General features: G+C 40.9%; 1 protein-coding gene across 2 annotated transcripts in view; it reads left to right on the top strand.

The window, feature by feature from the left end:
• The window catches only part of Bcl6 (BCL6 transcription repressor), a 193,772-nt gene that overhangs the window by 121,248 nt on the left and 45,249 nt on the right, over positions 1-27,275 (top strand). The window contains exon 1 of one of the 2 annotated variants that reach the window (XM_051191224.1): positions 24,128-24,368. The exons of the other annotated variant lie outside the window; for it this stretch is intronic. The gene's annotated coding sequence lies outside the window, so the exon portion shown is untranslated. Of the gene's footprint in view, positions 1-24,127; positions 24,369-27,275 lie in introns of those variants that run through there. 2 annotated transcript variants of the gene reach the window in all.

Below are 27,275 nucleotides of genomic sequence, written 5' to 3'. Positions count from 1 at the left end.
TCTTTGTTAAAATTCTCATGAATTTCTTCACAGGGATAGAAAAAAATCATAAAATTCAAATAGAAACACCAAAGAAACACAGATATCCACAATCATGGCAAAAGAATAGTGCTAGGTATATAGTAATAAAAACAACATGGTATAAGCACAAAAAATAGACATGTAGATCAATGAAAACAGAATATAAGACCAAAAATTAAGCTCATATAATTACAGCCACTTGAGATTTGATAAAGATGTCAAAAATACAAACAGGGGGAAGGGTAGCATCTTCAACAAATGATGCTGGGAAAACTGGATGTTCACATGTAGAAGAATGAAATTGGACATCTACCTATTACCATGCACAAAAAAATCAGCTCCAAAGACATTAAATAAATCATTGTGAAACCTTAAGTGCTGAAACTTCTAGAGGAAAGCATATAAAGTACCCCCATAGATATACCCCAAGAAAGGACTTTCTGAATAGAACCCCATTCTCTCAGAAATTAAAGCCAGCAGCTGGCAAATAGAACCTCATAAAAATTAAAAAGAAAATATCCATCAAGTTTAGATGAAATCAGGGAGTAAGAGTCTTTGCCAGCTTTACATTTGAGAGGGATTAACAGCCAGACTATACAAAGAATTCAAAACACAGAAATCAAGAAAACAAATAACCCAATTTAAAAATGTTTTATGGATCCAAAAGAAGAATTCTCAAAAAAAAAAAAAAAGTAAAAATAGCTATAGCTAAGAACTATCTATAAGTGGTTTCTGTCTTTAGCAATCAAGGAAATGTAAATTAAAACTACTTTGAGATTTCACTTTATCACAGATAGAATGGCAAAGATCAAGAAAACAGCTGACAACAAATGCTGCTGAAGTCTCATTTGCTACTGGTGGGACAGCAAACTGACACAGCCACAGGAGAAACCAGTGTGGAGAATTTTCAAGAACATAAAAGTAAGTCTACCAAAGAACCCAACTATACCAACTCCTTAGTATCTGCCCACTTTATATCCTACTATAGAGGTACTTGCTGGCCCGTGTCCATTACTGTTGTGTTCACAATAATGAGGAAACAGAAGCAGCCGTCAACCAATGGACGAATAATGAAAATGTGGAACACACACACAATCGAATTCTACTCAACCATAAATAAAAATGAAACCATGAAATTTTCAGGTAAATGGATCAGACTACAAAACATACTGAGTGAGGTAACTCAGACACAGAAATGTGGCATGTCCACTCTGACTTGTGATTAAACTCTGAATCTTTATATGAAAATGGACATGTCTTAATCCATATGTAAGCCCCAATTCAAGGTTAAGAATTCTAAAGGCAAAGAGGAAAAAAAAGCATGGGTATTAGAATCAGGAGACCTGAATTGTGTGCAATATGTCATTGTAAGCAAACTCCTCTCTCAGCTCTTGATCATATTCCCGGATCACATCACTTTAATTATGTTTGATTCTCAGTCTTTCTTAATGACCTGTGGGTTCTCCCATGCCTTGAACAAGGCCTTCTGTGTATTGCAAATCAATTATGTGTTTTTAAAGTGACAATATTTGGGGAAAGGAAATATGGAAAATGTTTTGTAAAGGAAAAACAAAAAAGTGTTTAAGCACTCTATCTTTCAATAACCACATCTTTCCAAGATACTGGATACAAAGGGGCAAAGCAAAAAGACTTTTGTGTTACAATGGTAAAAATCCAAACACTACCAACAAACAGGAATCTGTGTGGATCCTAGTGTAGAAAGGTGGTCCAGTTAAGTTCTTAATTTTATGAACAGGGAGACTAAGACCCAGAGAACAAGTGGTTTAACCAGGTCACCATAGAAGTTCATGACACAGCTGAGATTCAGTCTTGTTCAACAATTATCCAGTGCCCTTTTTATGCTATCACACCATGTTTCCCCTCAGCTCCTCAGTAGTTGGATGACAGCTTTGCCCACTGGCATTCTAACCCCTCCTAAGTCCAACAGGGAATCAATCCTAGATGGAGATATGACATGTTGAGGAAATGTCAAAGTCCATTTCAAAATATACACTGGTGTGTCTCACTGCTGCATTAATCTGATGTCTGTTATTATAATAAAATACCCAAGGCTGGAGAACTTTATAAAATCAATGTTTATTTAACTCATTGTCTGAGCAGCTCAATAGCATAGCATTAACATACAGTTGGCTCTGGTGAAGATTTCACCACAGATGACAGCAGAATGACGGGGATTCATGTGAGAGGAAGAGATGGCCTGGCTAGAGAGAAACTCAGTGACTTATGGATCAGGATGAAGATTTTTATCTTTTTTTTTAAAGATTCATTTTATTTTTATCTGTGTGTATGTGTATGTGCTTGTGAGTATAGGTCCTTTCCTGAAAGTGGAAATACATGTGACTGTAAGCTGCCAAATGTGGGTGCTGGGAATCAAACTTGGGTCATCAGAGAGACAGAGACAGAGAGAGACAGAGACAGAGGGAGAGAGAGAGAGAGAGAGAGAGAGAGAGAGAGAGAGAGAGAGAGAGAGAGAATGCAGCAAATGTTCTGAAACACCAAATGACCTCTGCAGCCCTCAGGGTTAAGATGTCATGCTGTCATTTTCATAAGAACTAACTCCTTTCAAAAACAACATCTCAAATTACATAAAGACCTGCTTACTTATTATAGGTCCCATCCCCTCATTAAGAACCAAACTTGAAACCCTTGAACTCATAGATGGTGAATCACATCAGAGCCATCAAAAACACCACCCTTCTTTTACATGGGCTGCTGAGACTTCTCCAACAGCTGGTGCCTCACTAGTCCAAATCAATACTATTTATTTATGCTAGTTGGAGGAATCAAGGGAAGATCCTGCTGTCAATATTAAGACACAGCAAATTACCTTGTGTGATAGTTTGAATGAGACTGGCATCATTTGGCTCATGTGCTTAAATACTGGGTTTCCAACTGGTATAACTGTTTGGAAGGATTAAGAGGTGGAGTCTTTTTGAAGTAGATGTGTCTCTCTGTGTGAACATTACGGTTCCAAAAGATGCACACTGTTCCCAGTGTGCCCTTTCACTCTGCCTCTTGGTCATAGATCAGGAGAGGAGCTTTCAGTGGCTGCTTTGGTTATTCTTGCCGTTATGACTTTGCTCCACCACCCAGGACCAAACCCTCTGATACCAAAAGCTAAATGAAACACTTCCTAAATAAATAAATAAATAAATAAATAAATAAATAAATAAATAAAATTGTGTCTGTCATGGTGTTTTATCACAACAATAGAAAAGCAACTACATATTGGTCTCCATTAAGAAAAAGTGAGACGCAGGATGGTGGTGGTGCACACATTTGATCCCAGCACTCAGGAGGCAGCACATCTCTGTGAGTTCAAGGCCAGCCTGGTCTACAGAGTGAGTTCCAGGACAGTCAGGACTGTTGCACAGAAACACCCTGTCTTGAAAACACAAAACTTAAAAATAAAAGAAGAAGAGGAGAAGAAGAGGTGATGAGGCATGATAAAAAAAGGAGGGACTGGAGCAAAGACACTTGTTTTTTGCGGAGGACACCTTCTCATTTCAACCAAACATTCCACATGAAGAGAGTCAGAGTTATACCCCAACCGTCAGGAAAGAAAGATGCTCCTTCAGCAATGCAGTAACATGAGCAAACCTGGGAAGGGCAAATGGATCATCATCATTGTGAATGGACTCATAAGATGAAAATTTCCAGAGGAAGCTGTGAACTCTCTTTGTCTCTTCTGACTTTAAATGCTAATTACTCCTGATTTTGTTTATGTGGGTGGAGCTAATGAGTACACCCATCTTTTGACCATTGAGCTGACTGTATCTGTGTTTGGACAGTGGTGATTTATTTGGGCCCACATGCTCCAGTTAGTGCTAATTACTTGAAAGGATTGGGGATTTCTCTTCTAAGAGGGAGAACTGCAGAATGTCAATTTACAGTTTATGAGTCTAATGTCCACTTATCAATGCATTCCCCACCAGCATGGACTTAGCACCTTCTCCATGAGATTTGGCTTCATGTTATCAGCCATTCCCTAGACATGTCCTCTTTAAAACTTGCTTTCTAGTAACTTGTAGGTGTGCCTGTGCGGTTCTCTGTACCAAGGCCCTTTGGAGTCATAGCTGTACTCCAGATACATACCTACTTTCTAGCTTCCAGGTCAAATTCTTCTGCCTTAGAGCCTGCCCCAATTACTTTCACTGAAGAGTAAGTTTCCCTCCTTTGAAAGTCCCTGGAACAGTTTGCTGATCCCCAACAGCCTCGAAGCCTCGAATAACTTGCTGTACTTATTTATTGACATTTGCTCTTTTTGCCTTATCTGAGTTATCTTTGCCCTGGTGTGACTGAAACTTTCCCTGGTGAATAGTAAATGATTTATACGTTTAGTTAATTGAGGTTTTCCCCTAACGTCCCACCTGTACCAGACAGAGTTTTCACTTTGCGTATTTTAAAATGTTTTAGAGTTTTATGTAGAAAAGGAAGTCCTATAGACATATCATGTTTCACTGTGTGGCATTTATTGTGTTTTGTAGATAATACACTTTTACAGCCTAAGAGTTCCTGCAGCCCTAAATCAAATATGTCTTTAAGTAGACTGGAAATAGAACAGAGTTGAAAAGTACTTGTCAAGCACTTAGAAGACCTTGGACTCTATCCCCTAGATTCTTCACCATCAAAACAAACAAAAACTGCTTTACCAATGCCAGTTGCCCAATGGCATACTCATTGTGTCTTTGTGTCACTTTTTCTTTGTAAGACAGAGTCTTTCTATCCTTGACCTCACTATATAGACCAGACTGGCTTAAAACTCACAGCAATCTGCATGCCTCTGCCTTCTGAGGGCTGGGTTGAAAAGCATATGCCACCATGCCCAGATATCTGTGTCACATTCTTACAATTTTGTCAGTATTTCACATGCTCCCATTATTGCTAGATATGTGAATGTGCTCTTTACTTGGGGATCTGTGATATAAATTTCTGGGATGTCGTGGGTTTTAAAAGCAGCTACGTCAGCTGAGGACTAACGTGTGTGTTCTAACTGCCTCACCAGCCAGTTGACTCCCCACTTCTCCCACTCTTCCTGGGCCACCCCCTTACCTAAGACACACAGTATTGAGATTATGTCACAGTGGTCCAGATGTGTCCAAATGGAAGGAAGAATCACACATTTCTCACTTTAAATCAAAAGTTGGAAATGGTTATGTTTAGAGAGGAAAGCGTGCCACGGGCTGAAATGCATTGAAAACTGGGCTCCTTACACAAAATAGCCAATTGAATCCATAGGAACAGTTTAAACATGCAACTTCAACAAGCCAGCAGGTGATTGCATAGTTAACAGGCCTTATTGATGACATGGAGACAGTGTTCATGGTCTAGGTAGAACATCAAAGTAGCCAGCCACAGCATTCCTTCAAACCCAAGCTCTCTTCCGTTCTGTGAATGCAGAAAGAGGGAAGGAGGCTGCAGAAGAAAATGTAACAGAGCTCAGAAGGCTTGAAGAGGAAAAATAAAAAGAGCCATCTCTACAACAATGAAGGACAATGTGACACACGCCTCCTGCAGGAGTCACAGAAAGGCTCCACGTCTAGCCACGAAAACCAGTGAAGACACGCCACTCGGTAACAGACTTTCACTGTAAACAAAGCAGGCTGGTCTTGGAACAGGAGGCTATGTAGGGCTTTTTCAGGGCTACAGAAAGTTCAGTGGCTGGCTTCAAATGTTCAAAGTTCAGCCTGACTTTTGCCAGGGGACAATGCTGCCGGTAAACTCAAAGTTCAAGGCAAAGCTCACTTACTACTATAAAAAGCCTAGAGCCCTTAAGGGTTGCTCTATATCTACTCTTGGCTAAGTGGGACAAAGTCTGGGCCATAGTATGCCTGTTCATAATATGGTTTGCTGAGGATTAAACCCGCTATTGTGACGACTACCCCCAAAAGTAATTTTTTTATCTTGTGTTGTTGCCCATTAATAAAGCGCCTAAGAGCTCAGATGGGGACTCACAGTGAGACGCCTGCTCCCCCTGCCCAAGCACATCGTCCATTCTGTCATACTAGGGGCAATTCCAAAACTCAGGTCTTAGTTTTAAGAAACACAGCAGACTGTAGCTACCATAGATAAGGGGCTCACCCAGTGGGTGTGGGCATAGTAAACTGGGGACTTTTGGAAAGGTTTCATGTTCCCAGGTGCCATGAGAGAAGACACTTGTGACCCATGGGCAGTCTCATGAATTAACAAAAGTTTAGAAGGATCTAGTCCCAGTGTATGGGAATGACTTTGAAGAGCATATGACTTCGGTGGAAAAACAACTACAGATGTGGTGGAAACAGCAAGAGGAGGAGAATGGGGAGTCAGAAAGAAGCAGCTGAGTGGTGCAATCTCACCGCAAAACTTACAAAGCTAAGACTTGCTTTTTAAGTGGCTTTTGACATGGCGTCTACTCTTGGCAAAGATGCTATGAATGCTATTGAATAACAATGAAGTCTCTGGAATATTATGTAAATTTAGAGGGGAAAGCAGTTCTTCTTTGGAAAGAATGCCTGATCTATTGTGAGAAAGATGTTCTCAGTCAGTCAGGCACAGTATCTATGCCTTTAATGCCAGCATAAGGGAGAGCTTGAGGTTAACCTGCTCTGCATAGTGAATCCCAGGACAGCAAGGACTATGCAGTAAAACATGGCCTCAAAAAGGAAAAGAAGCTGTGCAGTTGTGGTGCTCACCTTTAGTCCCGGCACTCAGAGTGCAGGGGTAGGTGGCCTACAGATCAGGACAGCCAGGACTGTTACACAGAGAAACCCTGTATTGAAAAAAAAAAAAAAAAAAAAAAAAAGGAGGAGGAGTAGAAGAAGAAGAAGAAAAAGAAGAGGAGGAGGAGAATCAGTTTCTTGTACTATAGGGAAAACTTTCATGAAAGGGAGGAGTCCACTAATGCTTTTAACCCAATATTTCAAGAATTAATTTGTTTTAAGAAATTGCTGCAGCTGTCCTCACTATTACCAACCAACCACGAAGCTGAGCAGCCAATAGCCATCAACTTTGATGCAAGAACACCCACTAGGGAAATGAAATGTCAGTGTGAGAGCAGGTTTGATAGTGTGGTTGGTGGAGTACGTGGTGAATATGTGCAAGGTCGTGCATTCCATCCCCAGCAGCACATAAACTGGGATGGTGGTACAGGTCTGTTATCCCAGAACTCTGGGCATACAGTGTAATCAGACTTTCCTGGGACCACCAGACTCCAAATAATGACACAGAGACAGTATTAATTATAAAAGCTTGGCTTTTATATTATTTCTTATCAGTTAGCTCTTATAACTTAAATTAACCTTTTCTTATTAATTTATGTTCTGCCAATTGGCTTTTTACTTCTCCTTCATTCTTTACATCTGACTTGCTCAGTGTCTTGCTGGCATTTCCAGAGAGCCTAGATTCTAAACCTGAGTTCCTCTTTCTCCCCAGAAGTCCCACCTATTTGCTCCTGCTAGCTATTGGCCATTTAGTTCTGTATTAAACCAATCAGAAGGCACCTTAGGCAGAGACACATCTTCACACTGTACAAAAAGATTATCCCTTAACAGTACAGGCTGTCATCAGATGTACAAAACCTGTTTCGGTTACACAGTGTGTTTAATGTCAGCCTAGGCTACCCGAAAGCACATATATGTATATAGTATATATGTATACACATACATATAATGCATGTTGTATGACTCACTTTAATGTAGCATTTACTTTCTTATAGTAATAGTAGCATTAAACCTAACTCACAATATCTCTGAGACATGCTTGTACATCCACACGGACATAAATAAAATTACCAAAGTCTATAGTAAATGATGGATAACACATCACTCCTAAAAAGAAAATAAGCATGCTTGCTATAGGAAATGACTAGAGGAAGATCAAAGGATTTAATACTCAACTACTCCCAACAAAGAACCCAGATGATGATATGATAGTTGCTGAATGACCTGTTTAGATGAACATTGCAGGTGGACTACCAACTGCAGGTATGGAAGGTGCAGCCACTGAGTACAAAGAGTGAGTGTGGAACATACTGTGACTGGCCACATATGGGACAAAGGAAAAACAGAAAGCGGGTCAACCCTAATTAGTTTGTTTATCCTTCACTTGTTTATCTAACAAACCTTTATTAGTATGTCTTAATATCAAATTCTGTGCTTACACTGCAGATACAAAAATAAACAATAATATCTAATTCTTGCTATTCAGCTCTGCATGCTATGGTCACTGGCCAAATCTGGCTGGACATCAATAAAGTCTTATTGGAACACAGCCATAACACTTCTGTTATGTGTGTCTTCCCTTTGTCAGTACATAGTTAGTACATACTAATATAGGCCCTGTATCTTGCAGTTCTTAAATATCAGCATCTGTAGAAATATCAACAGCATCTGTAGAAATAAATAGTTGATCTTGACTAAAATACACAGAAAATAGTGCCACGTGGAAACAATGCCACAGCTGACACACACTCTTGAAAACTCAAGGAAGGCATTTTTGGCTAACACTGTGGGGGCAGAGACTGTGTGCACCTTTGCTGCTATGTTATAGATGACTGTGTGGTGCCTGGCACATAGTATGTACTCAGTTCATATTTGTTGAAGAAATATATAAAGAGCAGGGCTAGAGAGATGTCTATGTGGCTGCTCTTCTAGAGGACCTGGGTTCAGTTCCCAGTATTCACATGGCAGCTCGTAACTGTCTGTAACTGCAGACCCAGGAGATCTGATACCCTGATGTGGTAGGCATGCAGACAAAATGTCCATACACATCAAAGTAGATAAATTTAAAAACAATACCACAATATGACCATGATCCATTGCATACATACACAAAATTGTTGAAGAATAAATAAAAATTTTAAAATACAAATAGATTGTTTGTAAGGTTAGAGTGGCAAACTGATAATCCAAGAGATGTGTGGATGGATGGGCACAGCACACAAGATGGCCGGGTGCCTTTGAGAAGTGATTCAGTCAGAGAGTGTACTCTGTAGTTTGAGGAGGAAGAGGTAAGAAGACCACTATGAGTTGGCTCAGCCGGGGACATTTAGCCTTCGGTATAGAGCTAGGGCTCTATTGAGAGACACTGCATTTTACAGTTTAAGACAAGCTCAGAATGTGTCTTCAGGAGGGTCCCCTGGTGGGACACTGTGGAGAATGGCAAGCCTGGGGCAGGGAGCTTGCCTATGAGTTACAACAGAATTTCAGAGGCTCACAGGTAGTGACACTGGGAATAGGATCTGTAGATTAGTTGAAGGAGGATGTAGGATGTAAGGATAGTAGGGCTCTGTGAATGCTGTTGAGACTTGGGGAGGGGCAGAGAAGGGGAAAGAGAACTACAAGAAATTTGAAAAAGAAATGGTTTTATCTATTCTGTCACAATTTTATACCTACTTACAAAGTTTCTTGATCACATCCAACCATACTACCCTTTAGTCTTAAAAATTTGAGTAGAAGGTAGAGTCTTTCACTGAGATGAAAAACACTAAAAACTTAAAGAGTTAAGGAGGTAAATCCATCAGCATATTTTAAACATTTGGAATTAAATAATTCAGGATATGTTTTAAATAGATAGATTCCAAATTCAAATAAGGAACTGGTACTGATGCTGCTTCTGCAGAAGACAAGGCTCTGGTCCCAGCATCCACCCTGGGGGCTTGCAACACTTGAAACTCCAGCTCCAGAAGATCCAGTGTCTTCTCCTGGCCTCCAAAGGCATCTTACATGCCTGTGCATATACACCCCCACAGACACACATGCATGTAAATAAATTAAAGCTTAATTTCAAAAATCTAAAAGAATAAACAGGTAAGTATTGTAGTGTGAAGGGAATTGGGAATTATTAAAATCTAGAGAATAAATTAAAGGCATAAAAGTAGTTCCTAGAAAGAGAGAGAGAAAAAGAGTTTAAAAGAAAAGGGAAGAAGGAAGGCAGGAAAGGAAGGGAGGGAGACAGGGAGAGAGAGAGAGGGGGAGGAAGGGGAGGAAGGGAGGAGTCTAGAAAAAGAAAGCAGGAGGGTGACAGTATTTAATAGAAGAACAGAGCCCAAGAGGTCAGAAGGGAAATCAAGAAAGAACACTTCAAGATCAGGAACAAAACTAGTAAATTTTCATGCAAAAGAAATAAAGGACATGATTTGGTCAAGGTCAAGTGTTGCAGATGATTAAGAATGTCTAGTGTATAAATATTGGAGCAGAGAAACAGGCAGAACTGATTTACAATTGTCTTTCACCACAGCATTTATGATAGAGGTCAACAGTGGAAACCAGATACCCAGCCAAGACCGAGAGTGGGGAGTGGGTGGGGTGGGGGTGCAGGCAGGGTGTCTCACAGGAGTTTGGTAGCTTGCTCTCTAGCTGCCCCTGGCTCTCTTGCATGCTCTCCTCTCTCTCTCTCTCTCTCTCTCTCTCTCTCTCTCTCTCTCTCTCTCTCTCTCTCTCTCTCTCTCCTTTTCACTTTCCTCCCACCCACCCCACTCCTCAGTATGTGCTTAAGCTTAAACTCCAGCTGAGGGGAAACGATATTTTCATTCTAATAATTATGAAAAGTTGGCTTCTGCAGCAGATGACTTCACAAGTTTTGTCTCTTTAGAAAGAGAAATTTACTGACCCAACCTGTTCTCTTTTTCTGCTTGGTTTCCAAGAAGCTTAGAATCAAATTCGGTTCCCCAGGCTGACGGGTAGTATTTATTGACACTTCCCTCGCCTGCTTTCTGTTCTGTTTTATACCTACATACCCTACTTTAAAATAATTACTTGACAAGAACTTTCTTATTTATCATTCACAGTGTCTGTCCTCCACCCAGCAGTGTGGCTGCTGCTACGGTCTGGAGGAGGTGTTAGCTAAGAAGGGCAGGGATGGCTTTCCAGAACTATGCAGTATGGTACTACGCCATTCTCTCATTACGGCGACTTTGGCCATGTAAAGGACAAAGAAACCATTCTATTACTTTAGCCATTCTTATTTTCTATCCCTGTGAGAGCGGCTGAACCTGGGGCCTGCCATGCAGTGTCACCAAGGAATGGCAAGCAGTACACTGAGCTAACATGGAACAAAAGTCACATGTAAGTCTGAAGGCAGAGTAAGCCGGTGAGTTAGGCATGACCACCTCAGGAAACATAGCTGGGGACAGAAAATGTCAGGCACATGCCTTTCAATCATGCAAAAAAAAAAAAAAAAAAAAAAAAAAAAGAACAGCCATAACACCCGAAGACAGGGTGATGGCCCGATTCACAGACATTAGGACAAAGATCATCATGACAAACCCGTAGTATTTGAGTTCAGCTTTCAAGAAAAGATAAAAATTTGATTTGATGCATAGCATTGAATAACAAGAAGGCTAGGGTCTAGCTCAGTGGTGGGCTCTTGATTAGCACACAAGGCCCTGGGTTCGGTCCCTAGCACCTCTGGAGATTAGCAAAACATCTCAGGCAGAAGGAATACTATGTTACCTTTGGATTTTAGATTCCAGTCATTCTAAGAGCATGAACCCCCACCCCAGAGTGGTTCCAGATCACCCCCTACACTCCCAAACAGGAGGCATTAATATTGTGAAACTATGACAAAAATGTTTCTAGCACTTAGGAGAATCAAAGGTTTTTCAGAGCCTCTGATCTACCCCATTTCCAAAGAGGCCCTTGATCTGCTCATTTCAGAGCATGTTGATGAATTAATTGGAGCATTCCTCTAAGGGCTTTCCCAAGCATGGCTTCATGGGCTTATTTTGAATTACAGAAAGTACAAGAAGACACCAAAATTGCATTCTTCTACAGAAACACCCACAATGACAACTGTCTCCTAACATTAGCATTGTTTTAGGAAAGGACTACAGTCTTACACTACTGGGCTTTTATTGCTTCCTAGTCCCTGGTAAAGGGGTGAGCCATGAACAAACCCTGATGATGCTACTTTGAGTGAAAATAAAATCTATTTTTGTTTTGTCCTGTAGTACTGTTCATGTGGAGTACAGTATGCCATTTAAATCCACATATGCAGCCTGCGATGATTAGATGAAGTATTTGGTGATTCAGCTATCACCTGAGGCATTTATCATCAATTTGGGTTGAGGACATTTAATATCTTCTCAGTCAGCTATTTTGAAAGACACAACTAATTTTTGGCAACATTGTCACTCTACAGTGGTACCCAACATGAAAAATTATGCTTTGTATCCAGTAATGCATCTGGAGTCTAGACTCAGATACCAAGAAGGAAAGTTTTGAGTTTGTGTAGGAGAAGAAGGGTCTGTATAAAGGACCTGAAGCTAGCTGCAAAGAAGGGTTGGGTGTGCAAAACAGTTGGAAGGAAAATCAGCCTCTCAGATGTGTTGTTGGTAACTGCTCTAGAAACAGGTGAAGCAGGCCTGTAACTTTGAGCTGTTTAAACTTTCCTAAGGTCATCCTCCCATAGTTCAAGCCTACATCATTAAGTTAAGCCTAACTATAGGCCAGAGATTTCTCTTCATTTGGGCCCAACAATATAGACTATTGGTTGCTTGACTTCTAAACTCCTGAACTAACCTATGAGTCATTTGTTCTCGCCACACCCTTTTACCCTCTTGTCTGCTCTCCCCACAGCTGCTGGAGTGATCACTTTGAGCCTAAGTCGGATCCTCTGGCATTTGTAATCAGAACCTTCCGGCGGCTCCCGATCTCCTGCAGAGTTAGAACCACATGTCCAGCAGGTACCCCTGCTGACAGGTGGACATCATTTCACATATTGCTCCAGCTACCCTGGTCTTCTGGCTTTTCCGAGGATGCTCAATTAAATTCACACAATACCATTTCAAATGATGTCTGGAACACTCCTCTTCCCAGTGTCACAGGTGCACTCCTTCACGACTCAACTCCAGCTGAGGAGTACATGCTTGACCTTGCATCCTTTGCACTCTGCTTAATAGAGTCTTAGAAAGACTTCAGCAAACTATGCTGTGTCTTCCATGTGTCTGTCCCTTTTCCTTTGCCCCCCCCCACTAAATACACATTCTGTTGCTTGGAGACTGCATTGGCTATATTTCTACTGCTAAGAAATACATATGGAATATAGAGGCACTCTGTAAATATTTAGTGAAGGAATATTCAGGGAGAGTGGTGGTATATACCTGGAATCCCAAGCTCTCCAGACTCAGAGGAAAAAGGACTAGAAATTCAATTCAAGGTCACTCTTGACTTTGTAGAATGTTTGAGGCAACCTTGGGTTAAAAACCCTGCCTCAAAAAACAAAAACAAAACAACAGGAACAAAAAACAAACAAAAGAGTATTTAGAGTGAGATACATCTTTCATAGGTTGACTGTTTTTTGGTCTAATTTTCTTGGGGGGGTTCATTAAAAAGTCTGAGTCCAAAGAGATGGTTCAACAGGTAAAGAGCTTGCAGAGCAAGCCTGACAACCCAAGTTCAATCCCTGCAACCCCCATAAAGGGAGGAGGAGGGGGCTGACTCCATACAGTTCTCCTCTGACTTTCACATGCATTCCATAGCAGGTGCATGCCCACATATATACGTCATTTGCATGCATCATAATAAACAAGTTCTTTTTTTTACCTAAAAAATATTGTAGGGAGGTGTCAGACAACACTCGGTTGTGATTAATCCTCTCAGCCTTGGTCAGAGAAGTTTCTGTTTACAGTGGGAAGCAGGTACTAGAGCCCCATAAGTGGTCAGTAGAGAATGAATAACTGTTAAGTGCTCAACCTTATGAGGGATACCTACAGTACACCTTCCTAGGTGCAGGGGACATCTCGACTGAAGAGGTAGAAAGAAAAGTTAGAACTGCAGAAGAGGAAGGAGTGCTGGCAAATGCTGTGACCAAGATGTGGCATGGCTGATGCTCTCATGGCAACAGTAGCTTCCTGTGCAGGATATGCCCATCAACATTCCATCATGGATGGGGATGGGCACATGAGGCCTCACTCTTACTTGAGGAGCTATAGGAGCTAATATTGCAGGGAGATGAAAAGACATATCTTCCAGTGGTGTAGCCACTAAACATTGGCCCTTGTTCAAGTAAATAATCTTCATTTGTGTCCATGCAAAAAACCCTAGTTAAATGAAGTGGGCACACACAAAAAAGGTGTGTTAGTAGAAAGGGATTAATGGCAGGGGGAAAAGATAAGAGAGGGTCATTGAGAATAATATAATTGATGAAAGTACACTGTATATATAACATGAGATTATGGAAAATCAAAGTGTAAAATTCTATAAACTTTGTAATTGGAAAAAATGTTAATATGTTTAATTATTTTACTCTAATGAGACTTTACATGAGACCAGCAGTGGTGGCACACGCCTTTAATCCCAGAACTTGGGAGGCAGAGGCAGGCAGATCTTTCTGAGTTCAAGGCCAGCCTGGTCCCCAGAGTGAGTTCCAGGACAGCCAAGACTGTTGCACAGAGAAATCCTGTCACGAAAAACCAATAATAATAATCATAAAGATTTTTAAAAAAAGATTATAAATGAATGTTATCTGATCAAATAATTCAAACTGAAAAATATAATTCTTTTCTCTGATATAAAAATCAATGACCATCTTGGAGTCAACTAATTTTTGTCAGTTACAAGAGTTTTCAATGGTTGAAAAGTTGACACACAGAAATATCAAGGAAACTTATGAAAGCAGGTAGCTCATTCTCAATAGACTTTTGTTTGTTTAAAAGATTTGTTTTTATTTTTATTTATGGTGTGTTTTCATGTGTTTATGTGCATGTCTATGTGTGTGAAAAACAGAGAGGGTAGGAGCGGGAGGGAGAGAATAGTGCCTGGGAAGGCCAACAGAGGTTATGGAATCCCTGAAAATGGAATTACAGGTGCTTGTAAGGTGTTTAAATGTGCTGGGTACTGAACTCAGGTCCCCTAAACTAGCAATCTAGGACCCTTAACCATTGAGCATGCTTTCTAGTCCAGTGTTTGCTTCTTCTAGACATGGTCTCATGTGGTCTTGAACTTGCTATGTTACTAAGCAAATTCCAGGACACTCCTGAAGGATCAACTGGTCAAGTGGACAACTCCCAGTCCTAAGGGCCCAGAAGTCCTACCCTATCATTCTCCTGGGGTGGATTTCATCAACCTGTCAAACCCAGATGCCTATCATTTCCTTTCTGAGTAAACCATATGATGGACATAGGTGCGATGTAAGTGTGAAGCCTTTACAAAGCCATTGTGTCCATTATCTTGTTTTACAGGTGCTATATCTGTCAAGTGGTTTGGGCAGAGGCAGGCTTGGTTCCTGTCGAGCTAGACTGAAGTGTCTGGAGATGTCAGAGACGCATACAGTGTGTGAGCTCTGGGAACCAGCTTCAGCTAGCAATTCACATGTGCACTAGACTGCTTCACACAGACCAAGCTTACAAACTTCCCCAACACCAAGTCTTTTCTTCTGCAAAAGGAGTCACAAACTATTCCTGCCCCCAAACTTCAGCAGGGTTAGCTTCTCTAAGAAGACGAACTCTGTAAAAATTGTTCAGTGAATGACTAAAAGCCATTATCCAGGGCCTTAACTGATTCCTGGAATCAGTTGTGGTCATGTCTGGTAGACAGTCTTGCTCAAATCTCTTCACTGGGGAGCAAAGCTGGGGGATGAAGAGTTCTAATTTTACAACCCCCAGTTTAAGGAGCCAGTCTTGGAGATGTGTTGTTCACCCACGTGGCCATACATCCGGTGAGGACTTTGTTATGTATGAAATGTTGAAACCCAGATTCCAAGTCAGGCAATGTTACACAGGTCTTCTCTGGAAGGTATTCCTTGAACACTGGTGAAGATCACTTCCACCCCCACACAAACTCACACCAGTGCACATAGCAAGCAGTGTGTTAGGAGAAGGAACAAGAACCCAGAATGAAGTTGGTTTCACATGGCCTTTGTCAATCACTCCACGTCCCTAGACTCTTATTTTCTCTGGGATAGTTAGTAACTGCAAGATGATTGAGAAGCAGAATAGGACAGCATTGTGTGTGTGGGGGGGCTTTGCAATGTGTGAAGTGCCTTTCAGCTTCTTCCTTCACTTCCCTACCTGCTCCTCTCTGCCTCTCCTTTCCCCTTCCTCTACTCCACTGCCCCATTTCCTATTTCTCTTTGATGGGCTTCCTGAAGTCAGAGAGGCACTTCCACAGCTGATTTGCTTTCTTCACTTGAGGGACAGCACCGTTGGAAATCCTAGGCTCCAACTTGTTTCCTTAGTGAATGTTTCACATGATGGCTCAGAGTCACCAATAGATCCAACTCTTGTCTGACTGATTTAGACATGTTTTTCCAGTTTGTTGCAACATGAGGGATGGAATCAAGGGGAGCATTGACCTTTATTTCCGAAAGATATACATATACCTCAGGACAAGGTTGTTTCTAAAGTACGCAGTATTTCCAGTCAGTTAATACTAATGAGCTAAACTAGACTCACCCACAACTTCACCTGCCTTCACCTGCACACCCTGGAACTTGGAATAGAATGATAGGAAACATAGAGATCATATTCTTGATGCATTCTCTTTCCTCAGCTGGTAAACTGAGGCTCAGGAGAATGATCCAGTTACTATATAGTTAAATCAACACTAGGAAGTGTTGAACTCTGACCTTCTGACCTCAATTTCATTCTTTCCAATACTCTGTGGATTCTTGCCAGGTCCAAAGGGTTGAGTAGACACAGGCTCACATTGCTTCCAAGTACTCTCTTTTCTTTTTAGCGTGGATTTCCCTCTTTGGACATTCTCCTTCAACATTTAAACCTCCTCTCGGAGTCAGTTTCCAACAATGAAGCCTCACCAGCTCAAGGCCATCAGGGCCAAAGGCAGACTTACGTATTTAGTCCAGCACAACAATATTCCATTTTCCAATGCCTGTTGTCACAATCAGTGCTATATCTCCACAGGAATCAAAAAGGCTCTCTGTTTCTTCTTACAGGGTGGTCACCAAAGCTTGGGGGAGTGTGTTACGTGCCCTAGAAAGCAGTAGGGCCAAGATCTAGATCAGACATAACCAGTGCCAGAGTGGGTTATTGCCTTAGTGTCCCTCGGTGTAGGTTTGACCTTGGGAAGGGAACGTGGAGGTTGAAGTTCATCCCAAGGGGTAATTGACTCCTGCCTCTTTCCCGGGGGTGGTGGCCCTGCGATCTCAGGCTCCGGAACATTTCTGCAAGCCTAACCACATACTAAGTGGTGAGAACTAGGGCAAGTCACTTTACTCCCCCTCAGATACAAGGAGAGATAATGCCTCCCCCAGCAGTTGTGAAAACTAAGGATTAGGAGAGATAAGGTTCCAGCTTCAACCAGTAGTCTACAAAAGACAGACAGCCCCAAATGTCAGTAAATGACCTAGCTATTCTAATCCATATGTTGACCAGGATAGTGTTTACATTGTTTTATTGTGAGGCCCTTCCTTAATTTTTTTAAGATTATTTTTCTTTGTGTATGTGTCCATATGAGCATATGTCACATGTGTGCCAGTATCCTTAGAAGCCAGAAGAGGGCATTGGATCCCCTGGAGCTAGAGTTCTAGGCAGTTGTGAGTCACCTGATAGAGATGCCAGAACCAAACTCAGGTCCTCTGGAAAAGCTGTGAAGACTCTTAGGTGCTACTGCATCTCTCTAGCATCTTGTGAGCTTTCTGTAATGCTTGCTTAAATGGGAAGACTATGTGCAATAAATGTAGAAATAACTTTTAGAACCATTGAATTTTTACACCTGACCTAATAGCTAAGTTTATTTATGGCTTATGATGTTGTTATACTACCCCTTTAATCTAGACAAAAACACACTGTTTACATATTAACAAACATCTATTGAACACATGTCAGGTTAAATAATGGTTAAGAAAAAAGACTGATTAGAGACACCTAAGATGCATTTGATGGTGCCTGGAATCAGCCCTGTCAAAAGAAAGCATTCAGATGTTGTGAGTGACTTGGAGACTTGCAATCCAGTAGATATAAAAAGTGGGCAAGATGTAGATAATCAATTGTGGATTTATGAGTCTACATGTGTATGTCTGTGGGGGGGCATGTGCTTGTTTGTCTCTGTATATATGTATGTGTTTGTGTCTGTGTGTCTGTGTACGTGTGAGAGTGTTTGTGTGTCTATGTATGTGTGTGTATGTATGTGTCTGTGTCTGTGAATGTGTATGTGTGTGCTTGTATATGTGTTTGTGTGTGTCTATGTGTGCATCTGTGTAGGGAGGCATGTGCTTGTTTGTGTGTATGTATCTGTATGTGTGTGTATATATGTATGTGTATCTGTGTGTATATGTGTATGTGTGTGCCTGTGTATGTGTATATGTGTGTGTGTATCTATCTGTGCCTATGTGTACATGTGTCTATGTGTATGTATATGTATGTGTGTGTGTTTGAATGTGTGTCTGTTTGTGTTTGTATGTGTGTCTGTCTATGTATGCATGTTTGTATACATCTGTGTGTAAGAGGGAAATGGTGTTCATTAGGCAGAATTGTGAATAAATATTTAAGTTACAGACATGGTATACGTATGGTGATAGCCATTTCTAAGTGAAGCCATTTACAAAAAATGACCCTTACTGTGAACCAGGATAAATGTGCAAGCTTTCCAGACAACAAGCCTCTCCCAATGTAGAACTCACAGAATTCTAGATAAATTGCTGAATGAGTATGTTTACAATTTTTAAAACAAAAATCATTTTGATTTAAATAAATTTCCTCTGGAGGGTATTCTTAAAAATTGTTGTCTTAATTTGCTTGTTTGTTGTTTTGTATTGTTTTTCAAGACAAGATTGAAAACAAGATTGTTAACAGCTCTAGCTGTCCTGGCCCTCACTGTGTCGACCAAACTGGCCTCAAACTCATAGAGGTTCCCCTGCTTCTACTTTCCCAAGTGCAGTGGGGAGGGGGAAGGAATAAAGAGGAATATTCAGTTTGGGAAAACATGAGGGTAGCTCTGGAATAGAAAGAGACAAGTCCTTTAAATGGTCAAGACATTGGGCACAGGCTACTTTCATCTTCAGTGGATCTTAGAGCTTCTCACAAAAAAATCCAATGTCCTGAAAGCTAAATAAAGCCAATGGGGCTTCTGATTCCCCAAGGTTCAGGTTAAGAGCCCAGCTCTTCCATGGAGGACAGCAAAATTGAGAGATGGAATGTCCATTATAAATAACCTGAGTCTGGTCAATAACAATTTCTTTTGATGTCCTTTAAAAAACCTGAGATGCAGCCAGAAGAAGGGTACCCAATAGGCTAAGCCAAGAGAGCAGGAAAATATCTACAGTTGATTTCATTTTCATAGCACTTAACTACTACAAATCACAGCTGGAGGACCTGCTGTCAAAATGTCTCCCAAACTGTCCCCACTCTGCCACTCAGGTTACGCGGCCTGGAACTCTAGCATACCTGCACCCCCTGAACCCCACTCCAGAAAAGATGCCTGAAGTCAGAAACAATGATGTCCACATCTTAGCTGAGCCATGTGACAGCTGTGGCCAAAGACAGGTTATCTGCCCTCCCATGAGCCTTTCTTCCTCAGTAAGTCGGCCTCACCTCTGCCAGAGAGCCCAAACTTCTTAGATGACATCATCACTAAAGAAACACAGTGGATGTAAAAGCACACTTGGATGCAAGCATGTTTTCTGAACAGAAAGACTATATATTACTTAAAATATGCGGGGTATGAGATGGAGAAACAGCACAGTGGCTAAAAAACGCTCACTGTTGCTCAAGAGGACTTCACCTCAACTCCCCGCACCACAATTGGTTGCTTACAACTCCAGCTCCAGTGTGTCAAACACCTTCCTAAAGCCTCCATGTGCAGGGGTATTCGCTCACACAGACACCATGTATAAAACATAAACATAAGTCTTCGAAAAACCCCAAGAGGTGAGAGTACAGGTACCCACATCACCCAAGGTTGCAGTCAAAAATACAAGGAGTGAATGATGTGGGCAGACCCACAGAGACACCGCTGCACCATTAAGAACGGAGCCCCAATGCCCTGCCTGGACCTTAAAATACTCCTCCTCCATGATGTAGTGAAGGATTTTCCCTGTGACGCCTCAGTGTACTCCCTTTATGTATTCATATTAATTGCCTAGTTGGACTCTCTACTTTTGGGGATTTCTTTCTCTGCCACGTCTGCCTGTCCAGTTCTTCATTTTCTCCCCAAGGAGGAAAAATACCCCGTGTTTCTTCCTGTGTCATTTCAAGGTCAGTCTGAGCCGATCTGGCCATTTTTTCTTTATCATGTATCCTAACTGCTCCCTTGCCAGGGATGCATAGTTCTTTGAGGTCAACAGATTTTCTTGGTTTCAGTTGCCAAGCAAATGCTAAGAGATAGTGGTTGACTGGCATGAAAGAGCACTTTACACCTTTAACCTTTTAATCCTTTAACCCTTGCTGCTAACCAACAATGTTAATCCCTCACTTAGCAGTAGAGGAGGCAGAAGCTCACACAGCTTGGAAAGATGTCTAAGTTTACCACTGTTAAGTGGGGAAATCAAATTGGAAGTCAGGGGTTTGTAGTCCCCATTGTCTTCATGTCCATGCTTCCACACTCTGTACAGACGTGGAGAAGGCACACTCTAAATGCTTATTAATTAAATGAAAGAATGAGTAGACAGCGGGCGAGGAACCTGCCAGTTATAATATGAACATGTCTCTCCTCCATGTGGAGCCTCATGTGCCTTCTGGGTAGTGGCTGCTCAGGGAGCATTTCCTGAAGGAATTAGAAGGCACCTGCGGTGTCTGGCTAGCTCTCGGTCTTTTTCCAGCATTTATAAGCAGGCTGCCATGTCCTGGACAGATGGCATAGGAATAAAGAATACATCAGCCATTTGCTCTGTTCTTTGGGGACTTATCTTTGCTAAAATGGGAATGACTGGTGTTTTTCAAGTCTAGGAAGGAGCTGTTGCTAAAAGAATAAGGATTATTTGAACTCGGGGAATGACTACCAGAACGTTAGAGGTGGCCATTAATGTAAGCTTCATCCTGATCATGAATAAACTGCTCTTTGGAGAGGAAACTGAGCTGAAGATCATGAAGAATAACCAGATGACTCACCCATCAAAATAGGAAGCTCTCACTGGGAAAGCCGATGGCACCAAGGAGGCCTAAACCACAAAGATCCGCTGAGGCCCTTACCACACTGGGGGATTACATTCTTGTTTCTTGGTGCCTGTGGTAGCTGGACCTTGTCAGTCTGCCAGGGTATCACAGAGGCATCAGAGAAGGAGGGTAGGAGACCCTTAGACCTGGACTCACACTGTCTGCCTCTAAAGCAGAGGTTCTGAACCTTCCTAAGTTTGCGACCCTTTAATACAGTCCCTCACATCATGGAGACTCCCAAGCATAAAATTATTTCCTTGCTACTTTATAACTGTTTTTTTGGTACTGTATGAATCGTAATGTAAATGTGTGATACATGACTCCTGACTGGGGTCACGACCTACAGATTGAGAACCACTGCTCTAAACAAAGCATCTCCCAGGCAGCAGCTGTGAAAATGTGGTCACTGGGCAAAGTGGAGGCAATAACAGTTCTTCCATCACTTAATTGTGAAGAACAAGGTTGATTGATACCTGTGAAGTGCATAGACTAGTGGCTGGCTTATAGTAAATACTCAGGAAAGGCTGTTAGCATTTATGGTACTTTTGACTCTGTAATTTAGACTGAAGTATTCAGAAAATTTCAGAAGGAAGAGACGATGTTTGCATCCCACTCAGATTTGAGAGAGATGTACAGCATCATTTATCTTACACCTTAGACACTCTGTGTCTATGAATTCCACCATCAACTCAAAGGGGAGAAGAGAAGGTTATTCTTCTAAAGTCACTAAAGTCTTTGTTTTTACTTAACCAGACCAGTAGATTTATCAGAGCCCATGGCCTATTGTAAAAAACAGAAATAGTATTCCAGCCTCAAAAGTAGATATTTTAATAAAATAATGGGATATTGATTTAAAACACATTTTAAAAACAAAAAATATACATTAAAGAAATAATAATTTGATGCAAACAATTGAAAGACAATGCTGGACTTAGCTTTAATGAGAAAAAGTTCTGATTTAAAGCTTTATAGATTTTTAAAATTATATAAACATATTTTAGCACAAGCAATTTTTTAAAAGTGGTGAGCAAATGTTTTCAGAATTTCACTTATTTACTTATCATATATTTTAGCTTGCCACTAAATGCTAAAGGTTTTAATTTGTCATATTTTCTATAAAATGTATCAAGTACAATGACCATACCAATCATGGTATAGGAGATACTTCTTGAACTGACAGAGGAGATAACCAAGCTAATTTTACAGTAATTTAAACAAACAAACAAAACAAAAGTTTATTCCAAAGCAGTAATAGCCATATTAGGGCTTGCTGTTAAATGAAGCTCCAAATGAGTCTGAGACAGCTTAGAGAAGGTGGTAGCTGTGGTCAAAACAGAACGAGCCAAACCTCAGCTCTGTCACATTGGCTATTTGCCCGACAAGCTTCAGCTTGTTCACCTAAAAAGAACCAAAGTAACACCAGACCTTTGAAGTTGTCAAAAGCTGAGAGCCAATCATGTGTGAAAAGCACTTGGAACATAGTACATGCAGTGCTGATACGATGATGATGCATTTGAAAGGAGGTACCATCAGGCAGCGTTTATGATATATTTGTTTGTTTTTATATTGATATTGCTTTGTAAGGCTGTCACCATGAGAGCCAAAGGAGGCTGGCTTGGTTCTTTTTTTCTGTAAAATTTTCTCTAGTTTCTTCATGAAAACATGCCAGCAAGCCCATCACACCCTATACACACTGGATGTGGTGTGTTGATAATGACAAGTATGGCACCCAAATAATTGGGAGATGTGTTCACTTCTGGCTTTATCTCAAAGGGCTGTGTGAACTTGGATCAACTACTGTCTGTCTGTCCTCAGATCAACTTTGTTCTGGGAAATTTCCTCTAATACTGCAAGTGGAACCTAATTCTATGCATTCAGACATTTAGACATGGGTTCAAGACCAGAGAAGGGGAGGGAAAAAAATCTATAAAAATGACTTCAGGTATTAGAAGTGTTAACCGTCCACAACATGTCCAAAAAGATGCTGTATCGGTTTTAAATGCACAGACCCTTTTAAAATTTAAAATGAAAGTGAGTCAATCAAGCTCTCCTCCCCTATGACAAACTGTAGTTTTCATCATTGATACCTAAGTATGACACTTATACATATTGTTTCTAGTCCTGGTAGTAGGCATTTACTATGCTTCATATATAATCTTTCCCTTCTCCGTCTTGTTCTGAACATATATTTATTAGTGACCTGAGGCAAAATGTATAGTCACAGATCTTATTTTCATCTATTGAAGTCCCATACAGCCCCAAATGTGATTACTAAGTGATACTGAATGCTTAAAATTAAGCCAGCAAATAGTTCAAATGAGTATTTTTTTGTCATAACTTAGCTTTTGATGGTTGAGCCATCTCTCCAGCCCATAAGTTCACGTTCAAACTTTTCAACTTCCCAGCTTGGCCAAACATAGAAAGAATCAACTCGAGGGACAGACCATTCTCTTCTTTAGAAAGATCCAAGAAGTAGATGCTAGTGGATGCTTTAGTAGACGTGATATGCTAGAGATTCAAATATAGAGTAATGCCTCCCTTTCCTCTGAACCCAACAATTATTATGATTCCCTAGTTGTATTCACTCTTACAAAACCAACTCTGGAAGTTGGAGTGTTAGGCTATATATTGAGATTAAAAAAAGAAAGAAAGAAAGAAAAGAGTTGTCCAGCCATGTTGGGGAAGGGGCAGATATGACACACGGCTAGTTAAATTGTAGTGCTGACAACTCCTGAGTTCTGGGATTTGAGACACACAATTCAATTAAATATAGATGGAAGCACTGTGGCAAAAAAAAAAAAAGTCAGTAGAGGAAACTGACATGCCCAAACCTGGACTTGGCATGCAGAAGGGAGCAAAATCACCATACTGGTATTCGCTATGGTTCCTGCCGATTACCTACTTGTTTTCCCTCAGATCTTTTGAGAATCCTGAAGCCTCCTTGGTTTGTGCCCAGTTTGGTGCCCTGCCTCTCCAGATTCTCCTGAAGTTTAATCCACTCCTTCTTTTGGCAGGCTGCCAGGTCCAACTTGAAATTTAAAAGGTTGCACTTCCTCAAAAAGCGGCATTTCCCAATAGAACCTGCATCAATCGACTGGTTAATCACTCCTGCGCTGCTCACAGATGAGCACTGGGTAATGAGCTCTGGCTCTGTCTTCTGTAGGGCTGGCCTCTCCCTCACCCTTCTGAGAATCAGCTACTTGAGAGGAAGTTCATGGGATTACAGGGAATGCAGCAGGGAGAACATCTGGTCAAGTCACCAGAGGCATCCAGCAGCATCTGAAGCATCTCTCCAAATCTGGTAAGGCTGTGGAGTCTTGATTTAAAGTTCAGGGTTTGAGAACATCTCCGGAGTTAAAGAATAGCATCGAGATGAAGGGCTTCCCTGGCTAATTCTTGTCTCTCTGGATCTTTTGAAAGCCCCACACCCATCCTCCTCCTCCTCTAGATTAACATGGCTTACCTTGGGTTTCTGTTGATTTGCTGGCCAAATGAAGGAGTAGCATAGTCCAACCGATCATCCGCAGGGCAGCTGTATCTGTGTGAATCAAAAAGGGCTTGGAGCCTTTACAGGACTCACTTTGGCTTCAGACTGAACCCAAATCTGGGAAGAAAGGCCCATCCCTGCTAGGACTGTACCTGAAAGGCCAGGTCCATGCTTGTCAAAGCAGAGCAAGGTGTTAGTGACTGGCTTTCTCTAGTGTTCTTTCAGGAACCACAAATGGGTGGTGACATTCCCACTCATCGAATAGGGCTCATGTTCCTGCTCCTGCATGCTCCTGTCTGGGGTTGCTGTGACTTAACTATTCTGGAAGAAAACTCTTTGGCTCTAAACTAAATTAATTCTCATTAGCTCCCAACCATCCAAAGACTATTAGTGCATCTCTCTTTCTCACCGTCTCTCTTCTTTCTCAGATCTATTTTCTTTTGTTCATGCTATGTTGAATCAGGGGCCCTAGATGTTTGACATGGTCACCGGAGAAGCCCAAACACGAGATCTTTGAATCTGTTGGTGAAAGGGAGGAAGTGAAAGTGCCCATTGGTTGAGTGGTGACAAGTCTGTGTTCTGGGATCTGCAGGGTGGCTGGGAGATTTGCTCCAAGAAGAAAATTAAGTAACATAGCTTTCCAGGAAAAGAATGGTGTTTTCTTTGTACTCCCTTCATGTCTCAACCTTTCAGAAATGTGAGCATTGGATACAAAGAGATCAACTTCATTCTGTGGAGAAACCTGATGTCATTGAACATCAATACTAGAATTTTAAGTAATTCAAGAGATTATATTCAAATGTTGTTCTGTTAACTTTGTTGGTCTCTGAACAGTAGAATATAAAAGGATGACTTTAAATATTACCAAATTTTCCAGAGGGGCCAGAATGTGAAATGCTTTGCCATAGATGGTAGTTACAAACATGGAATATAATAGGCATTTTCTTTATTTGGGATGTTTTTAATCTACACCAAGACTAAGTCTCTAGATTCTACAGTTGGCCTAAACACCAAGAGAAAGGGTTATTTTTTAAATGTGGGTTGAAGATTCATTAGCCTGCAATTTCTTTCCTGGGACCCAAAACAAAATCCTGCAAACCCAGACTAGAACTTTTGACATTTCTTGTTTATTATTTGTTGTATCTGAATGTCTAGCTATGTTTTAACTTGACTAGAAAGAAGGTTTTCTGGGATCAGAGTCCAGTTATGATATTTCTGTTGTAGCCCAGGGAGTTACCATAAGCACGTTCTTTTGGTAGTGACAGTGACAAGAGCTGACGTATGAATAATCACACTTCTGGCACAGATCATCACCTGAGAGACTGTTGGAGTTCAGCATGCTGCTGTGGTCATTCCAGGGTACCTGTGGAAACAGTTCAATTAATGTGCCTGCCTGCCTGTGGGGGAAATTTCCACTTCTTATCAATTAACACTGTGATAAAGGACCATTTCTCCCATCTTTTCCTCTCTTGATCATTATCTGCATCATAAAACTAACCATGAGTGGAACCTTAGAAAGGCTGATGTATAGTTGGATACACTTAGCTAGGAGTGTGAAGTCCCAGGTGATTTCCAGGACCCTGTGGTCTTGGACAGATGGCTCAGCTTTGCAGTCAATAGTTCCCAGCTATCTGTTGAGAACTGGACTACACATTCTGGCACTGGATTGATGCTCTCTGTTTCACCTGCTTTCTCCTCCTCAGCTATAACTTTGTATTTGTACATATAAGTTGTACATATTTGTACAATTTGTACATATTTGTACAATACATAACTTGAATTTCTTTTGTTAAAATTAATTTTATTTTAAATTGTATGCATATATTCATCTGTGTGTAGAAATGTACACATGTGACTACAAGTGTCTGTGGGGTCTAACAAAGGCCATCTGATCTCCTGAAGCTGGAGTCACAGGTGGCTGTGAGCTTTCACAGTGTGGGTGCTGGGAACTGAACTAAGCTTCCCTGCAAGAGAAGTGCTCACTCTAAGATGCTGAGCCATCTCTCCACTCCCACGTTGAAATTTTCAAGACAAGAAATCCTAGAAAAACTAAGAAGTTAAAGAACAATAGATATTAATAAATAATTTATTTTATAAATAACCATTCAATGTATAAAATTAGAAAACAAATATATAGAACTAAAAATTACATTTCCTATTATCTCATCATTCAAAGAATTCTACTATGAGCATTTTAGTGAGTTTATTTTCAGGGTTTTACATATGCAGATATACTATGCACATATAAAATATATGCATATATGTATTTATGTACCACATATAATGCATACATGTATTTGTTTTTTCTTTTTCACTGGTATTCCAAAGGATGTTCCAAGACTTGCTGCTGTGTGTCTGTGACCTTGTATCACTTATGGAAGATCTAACTCCCAAGATAAATTCTTAATTCTGTATCATTTATTGTCGCTCTGCTTTCCCGCTTGAATTCTGTCTGATACAGGAATGAGTTTTAAAGCATTAAGACACTATATTACAAAATAGCTCCAGGGTTTAAAAATAAAGTCCTCCATTTCCCTACTATATTTAACATTTACCACACATATACTTCTGTTCATGTCAGAGGCCATGCTAAGTGATTTATAGGTATAACATTACTTAATCCTACTCCCTGGAGGGAAGTATATCGTTGTTCTCATTTACGGATGAGGAAACCGGGATTTAGGCAAGTTGGTTGGGCCAAAGCCACTAGCTAATGAGTGT

The sequence above is a fragment of the Phodopus roborovskii genome, unplaced genomic scaffold (genome assembly GCF_943737965.1).
Source record: "Phodopus roborovskii unplaced genomic scaffold, PHOROB, whole genome shotgun sequence".
Lineage (NCBI taxonomy): Eukaryota > Metazoa > Chordata > Mammalia > Rodentia > Cricetidae > Phodopus > Phodopus roborovskii.
This window is presented reverse-complemented; position numbering and strand designations above follow the sequence as displayed.